General features: G+C 41.3%; 1 pseudogene across 1 annotated transcript; it reads left to right on the top strand.

The window, feature by feature from the left end:
• Positions 1-2,769: 2,769 nt before the first annotated feature.
• LOC308560963 (ATP synthase-coupling factor 6, mitochondrial pseudogene) lies at positions 2,770-3,667 on the top strand (annotated as a pseudogene). Its single transcript has 2 exons — positions 2,770-2,773; positions 3,280-3,667. The product of its transcript is annotated as an ATP synthase-coupling factor 6, mitochondrial pseudogene (transcript).
• The last annotated feature ends 2,556 nt before the right edge of the window (positions 3,668-6,223 follow it).

The following is a 6,223-nucleotide window of genomic DNA, read 5'->3' as shown; positions in this document are numbered from 1 at the left end:
AGTTTTTTTCTCAATACCAATAACTGCAAAGGATATTTTTTAAATTCCCATTGGAAGTTTGTAATATAGAAATCTATGCAAATTATTTATAATTGGTTATATGTGTAATCTTGTGGGGGTTTTTTTAGAAAACACTTGGCCATTTTAGGATATTTGGAAAATTATAGAAATCCACAAAGAAGAAAACAAAATTAGCCTCAATCTCACCATCCTGGATATACCTCATTAACTTTCCAGAGAATATTCATATGATATTCTCTCCTGTGTGTGTGTGTGTGTGTGTGCGTGTGTGTGCGCGCGCACGCATACACGCAATTAAAATGGTTTTAACATGGTGGGCATTGCATACATTTTCAAAACAAACTTTCTGTTTTTTAATATTTCTTAAATTTGTCTTTAAGATGCAAAGAATGACTATAGTATTAGAGTCTTGCAAAAGTGATAGCTCCTTGATAAATATTTTAACAGTGTCTTTCTCTATTTAAATGATATGACCACATATTCTGGGAGTTTTGAAGAAAAAAATAAAAATAAATCTTGAGCCAGGTCACAATGAAAACAAACAAGGAATTCAAGAACAATCTGCTGAGTGTCACACTGTCATACTTACTGCTTCACAGCAAACCTTTGAAAAGATTAAACTGTGACATTTGCAGACGGAGCATCCAGAGCTTTAAACCCTCCTCCTGTTTTATTTCACTAACGTTTGAAGAACGTTGGTGGTCTTGTGAGAGAACCTGAATAGAGAGAGGAAATGGCCCACATCAGGGAATAGTCTAAGAAAAGAAAAACATGATTCCTTTCTTGTACCAGAAACTATAGCTGCTCAGCCAAGTTTAGTCTTTTCTTGTGCCAAACCATTTATTGGGGTATAAAAAGAAAATACTAAAACTTTATTTTTATTTCTTTACTTAAAAATTACATTTTCTGTATATATCTTATATATAATATATTAATTAATACAGTAAGATACATACATACTTTATAAATAAATATGTATACGTATATTGGGGTTAACTAAAATTTCAAGTGTATTTACACAAAAAATATAACATATTTTTTAAAACAATATTTTTTAAAAACCTTTTCATCATAGGAGTGCACAATCAAAACATTTGGACATCAAATCATTTCTGTATTTGCAAGAGGTTTTAAGTGGTGAAGAATCTTATCCTCACTGGAAAATGCACCGTTTAAAATTGCTTTTTGTGTATGCCTTTTTGGCACTAAACTAATTACTGGGTAAAGCCCGGCTAAGGAAGGGGGCCTTCCCCAAGCCCTCCCCTGTGCTGATGGGAGGCCTGTTCCCTCCCTCGGCACAGCTGGCCAGCCGCTCTGCCTAGGGCCCTGTTCCGAGCGCAGTGAGGAAGCGGCCAGGATCAGGACATGGTCCGGGTGAGAGCCTGTGATTCAAGTAGAAGTGGGGGGGAGCTCGTAGCTCAGGCTGGGGGTGCAGGAAGAAGGCTTCCACGTGGAGGAGAGTCCCACAGGCATGGCGGTGCTGGGCCGTCCTGGATAAGAGACACAACAGAGCCAGAACTGTTTGAGCTGCTGGAGGTGGGAAGAAAAGTGCAAAGAAGGAACTTGCCAAGGTACTTGGCATGGTAGAAAGAGCTGCAGGTTGGCCTTAAGTGGAGATCATAAGGTTCTAGGCTATTGTGCTAAAGAGTCTGAACAACAGCCTGAAGGACAGTTATTACCACCCCATCCTTACACATGAAGAAACTGAGACTCGGAAGTCAGGTATAGTGTGGGTGTAGAGCAGAGCTGGCCTCTAATCCAATGATCTTTTCACTTTTCATTTATAATGCTTAGAAATACGAAACAAACATGCCATATAAAATGTTTTTCTGGCCCTGGTGAGTGTGGCTCAGTTGGCTGGGTGTTGTCCTGTGCACCGAAAATTTGCCTGTTTGATTCCTGGTCAGGGCACATGCCTGGGTTTCCAACTTGATCCCCGGGGGAGGTGGGGGGTGCAGGAGGCAGCCGATCGATGTTTTGCTCTCACATCAATGTTTTTCTCTCTCTTTCCCTCTCTCTGAAAAAATCAATTTAAAAATCTTTAAAAAATATAAATAAAATACTCTTCTGCATTATTGGTTAATTGTCATGTGTTGGTTAGAGTGTCATCCCAATACGCCAAGATTGTGGTTTTGATCCCCAGTCAGGGCACATACAGGAGTCAACAAATGAATGTATGAATAAGTGCAACAAGTCCATGTTTCTCTCTCTCTCCTTTCCTCTCTCTCTAAAACCAATCGATAAATAAAAATTTTTTAAATTGTCATGTGGGTTTAGTAGAGGTAAATTCGAACACCTAATAAGACTTAACAATTGTATTGTGGGTCCTTTTAAATGAATATGCCTGAAAACTTGCTATAGTGCTCATATCTTCAGTCATTAAAGTGTTAACGACAGAGACAGAGACCTGTGTGCCTCCATATCTACAGAGTCTGACATAGTGCCTGGACCATAGCAGGTGGCCAATAAATGCAAAGGAAATAAATCCTGTCCTATTTCCACTCTAGAGTAAAGAAGTCCATTAAATTTGAATTCAGTCAAGGAAGTTGATTAGAGAACATGCACAAAATGCATTTGAAATGAATTTATGTCCCTTAATTATGGATTTAGAATTTTATTTATGAAAACTAGGGTCTTTGAATTTCCAGTTGACAGCCACCTAATTGTAGAATTAGAGCACAGTGGTGGAAAGTACACAGGAGTCAGGAGTTAGAGTCAGGTAATCTTGGTTCTATGCTTTACTTAACCATGGGTAAGACTATTTAACCTTGGATAATTTCTGCAAGTTTCAGTTTTTTCATCTGCAACATAGGAATATTAATAATACTTTGCAGGATTGTTGGAAGGATTAGAGATATAAACTATATGTAAAGTCCCTGTCACACAGTAAAATACTCAATAAATGGTTGCTAGTGTTATTTTCTGTTTTAATTTTTTTTTTAATCTCTACTATAGTTCCTGACAAATAGTTATTTTGTCGGATGGAATTCCAAGCCGGTGCAATCTGTGAATCTGTTCTATAGCCATATACTTTTTTCAACCTTTGTACATTACAATTAACTACAGAATAATCCTGTAGGTGTGGATAACTTCAGCTCAGTTATTTCATCTCTGTGAAAATATCACCATTTATTTAATAACTGATGTGAAAATAGGGTCACAGCAACCTACAGAATAGTAGTGAAGTTGGATTTTAAAAAGTCTTTCTGTTTATATTTAATTCCCTCTACTTTCTGATAAAATGAACAATTTTAATAGAAAATAATCCGAGTGGTGGTGGCGGCAGCAGTGGCTCTGGCAGCTCGGGAGGAAGAATCACTTCGATCCTTCAGAGGCTCTTCCAGTTCTCCTCCGTCACTCTACCTGCCATCTCAGCCCATTTGAGGAGGAATATTGGTGTTACAGCAGTGGCATTGGATGAGGAACTTGATCCTGCACAGAAACTCTTCGTGGACAAGATTAAGAGAATACAGAACTACGCGACAGGCACGTGGTGGGCCTGTTGACACTGGCCCAGAGTACCAGCAAGAGCTGGAGAGGGAGCTTTTAAAGCTTAAGCAAATGTCGGTAAAGCAGGCATCAATGCGTTTCTGACTTCAGGTGTGAAGATCCCAAATTTGAAGTCATCGAAAAACCCCAGTCCTAAAGAAATGTAAAATTTATCTGGGAACTTGCTCTAGATAAATTGTCCAACTGATCAGAAGTATCAGAATGAACATACATTTCAACAACTGTCAAATGTTCTTTAAATCTGATTCCAAATAAATTATTTGGTGATGTTGGGCGGGGGAGAAAATAGTCAGTGGGTGAAACTTCCCCGCCCCCCCACACATTCTCTCCACCTTCTCTACATAGACCCTCTTAATCTCAATGATCCTGTTGGGTTCTTAACAGATAACCATTACTTTTAAGCATCGTATTTACTGCATTCTTCATTCTGTGGAGAAATTGATTTGATGGGAACACTAGATCTGGAGTTCCAACTTGGGGCAATATGGAGAATTTACAGAAAAAAGAGATGACTCAGCAAATTAAACAATATCTTTTAGAGAGGTTAATCCCTCTCCAGAGAAAACTAGCAGAGTCATTCTTTTGCTACGTATCTTATTTTGTTAGAGACTTAAATCTCAGTTACAAGGTCAGCTGAGGACTCTGCTACACGACTTTATGAAACACACGCTTGTGAGCTTTACAAAGATTCTATACACTTGAGCATCCTACTCATTTCCCATTCCCTCAGGAATTTTTCATTAGAGGCCTGAGACATGTAACTTAATAGGGTTCATGATCCCCATTTGTTTTTCCTCTAAGCAGTCTCCTAAGAATATTAATTTACACATTCTGTTTCAATAGAGGCTTTAACACCAAAAAAAAAAAAAAAAGTCAAATTATTACCCGCATCATTTTAGTCGCTTATCAGCGAAGTCTCAGTGATCAAGTGCCCCTTCACCGGAGAAGTTCGCACGAGATGAGCCCCAGCTTCCTCACCGTCATTCTGCTGAGAGTCAGCATGCTGCCAATTCTGTGTGCAGAGCTCAACCTGCAGGCGCACATTACCTTTTAACCTTCAACTCCCCCTTCCAAAGAGACAAGTTTCATCCTGCTTCGTAGTAGACGTTAGTTAAGTTCTAACAGCCCGTTCTTTTTTGCCTTTGTGTCAGCAACACAATTGCCCCCCAAATTGTTTGCTTTTCTAGTAAAAAGGAATTTTTTAAAAGTGGAAATATCCCATTTTGTAATGGGCTCTTACTCTGTAACATGAGTCTTTACAGGGGCCCCTTTGAAGTTTGCTGAGCCTTGGCCTGCCTCCAGAGTGGAGGACTCTGGGATCCCCATTGACTTCTGCACTTTCCCGCTGCAGTTGGAACTGGCAACCCTAGGTCAAGGTGTGGGCCTGCAGAGCTCTCCATCAGAACCCTGATTCGAGGCCTGGAGAATGCACGTGCCTACATAGCTCACTCCATGGGCCCCTTTATGTCTTCACTCAAATGCCACCTCCCTTAAGTGATGCCTTTCCTGACCACCCTTTCTAAGATGACACTCTTCCCACCCTCCTCCTCTGGTTTATTTTTATCCTTAGCACTCATTACTATCTAATGTACTATGTAGTTTGAAAACATATCCTATAGTCTGCCTGCTTTTTAAAACGTAAGCCCCATGATGGCAGAATCGTTCATCCTTTCTGTTCATCCCAGCGTCTCTGGCACCTGGAATAGTAAGTACATGGTACATATTAGGTGCTCAATGGACATTTGTTGAATAAATGAACTCATGAATGAAGAACAGACCGAGAGCAGCCCAGGGCCATTTACTGCCATTCCAGACTGCCTTCAGCCAAGGACACCCAGCTCATAGTTTTCCAAGGGCCACATAGTTCTCAATACTGGCACCTCTACAGATTCTGCCTGTGCCCCTGAAAGCCTGAAATCTGCTGGATCAGCTCTTCATTGGGCATTGACTCGGCTGGGGGTGCAACAGGTATTTCTTGGTTCTTTATATGCATACGTTGAGTATCTCAAGCCTCACCCTCCCGTGGGTACAAATGAGATTATATTTACATTGAAATAGAAATCATAAGAGCTCTTAGCTTCCACCTCTTGTAATTGCAGGACTTCTACACATCTCCCTCAATTTATTTCTGTATACATTCTTCCATCTCAACTTGGCCAAGGCCCCTGCCCACTGTCTCTGCTGCCAGTGCCCTCCTGAGAAAGGTCTCACCAAGCCCAGCATCTGAGCCACGTGGGAGTCTCCTCTTCTTGGCACCACAGATTCCCTGTGGGCTCTGGGAGTGAGGGAAGGTGCGCGAGCAGCTCTGTTTCTGCTCGAGACTTTAGTGACCACAGATGCTCCTGGGCCTGGGTCTACATGTGGTTTGGCTTTTGCAGTTTATGGGCAAACCCTCAGGCTGGTGGGGAGTCGAGAACTTGGATCTTCTCCTCCTCTTCTTCCTCTATTCCTTCTAGGAGCTCATGCAAAATAACACCCTTCAACTCATGCACCTAACTCAGATGTCCCTGTGCAAACAGACACGAGGGGTGGGGCATCCGGAGTTGTCACCATGGGCCAGGAGCTTCCAGTCTCTGACCTTACCGGGCACCTTGTAACTCTTCCACACTCTATTTGGAGGGTCCCGAGGCATGGCAGCCCACTGCCTGTTTCTGACTCTTAATTTCAGAGTTACTGCCCTCCTGGGAACACA

Source organism: Miniopterus schreibersii, assembly GCF_964146895.1.
Source record: "Miniopterus schreibersii genome assembly, chromosome: 8".
Classification (NCBI taxonomy): Eukaryota; Metazoa; Chordata; class Mammalia; order Chiroptera; family Miniopteridae; genus Miniopterus; species Miniopterus schreibersii.
Note: the sequence above shows the minus strand (reverse complement) of the source record. Positions and strands in the feature narration are given on the sequence as shown.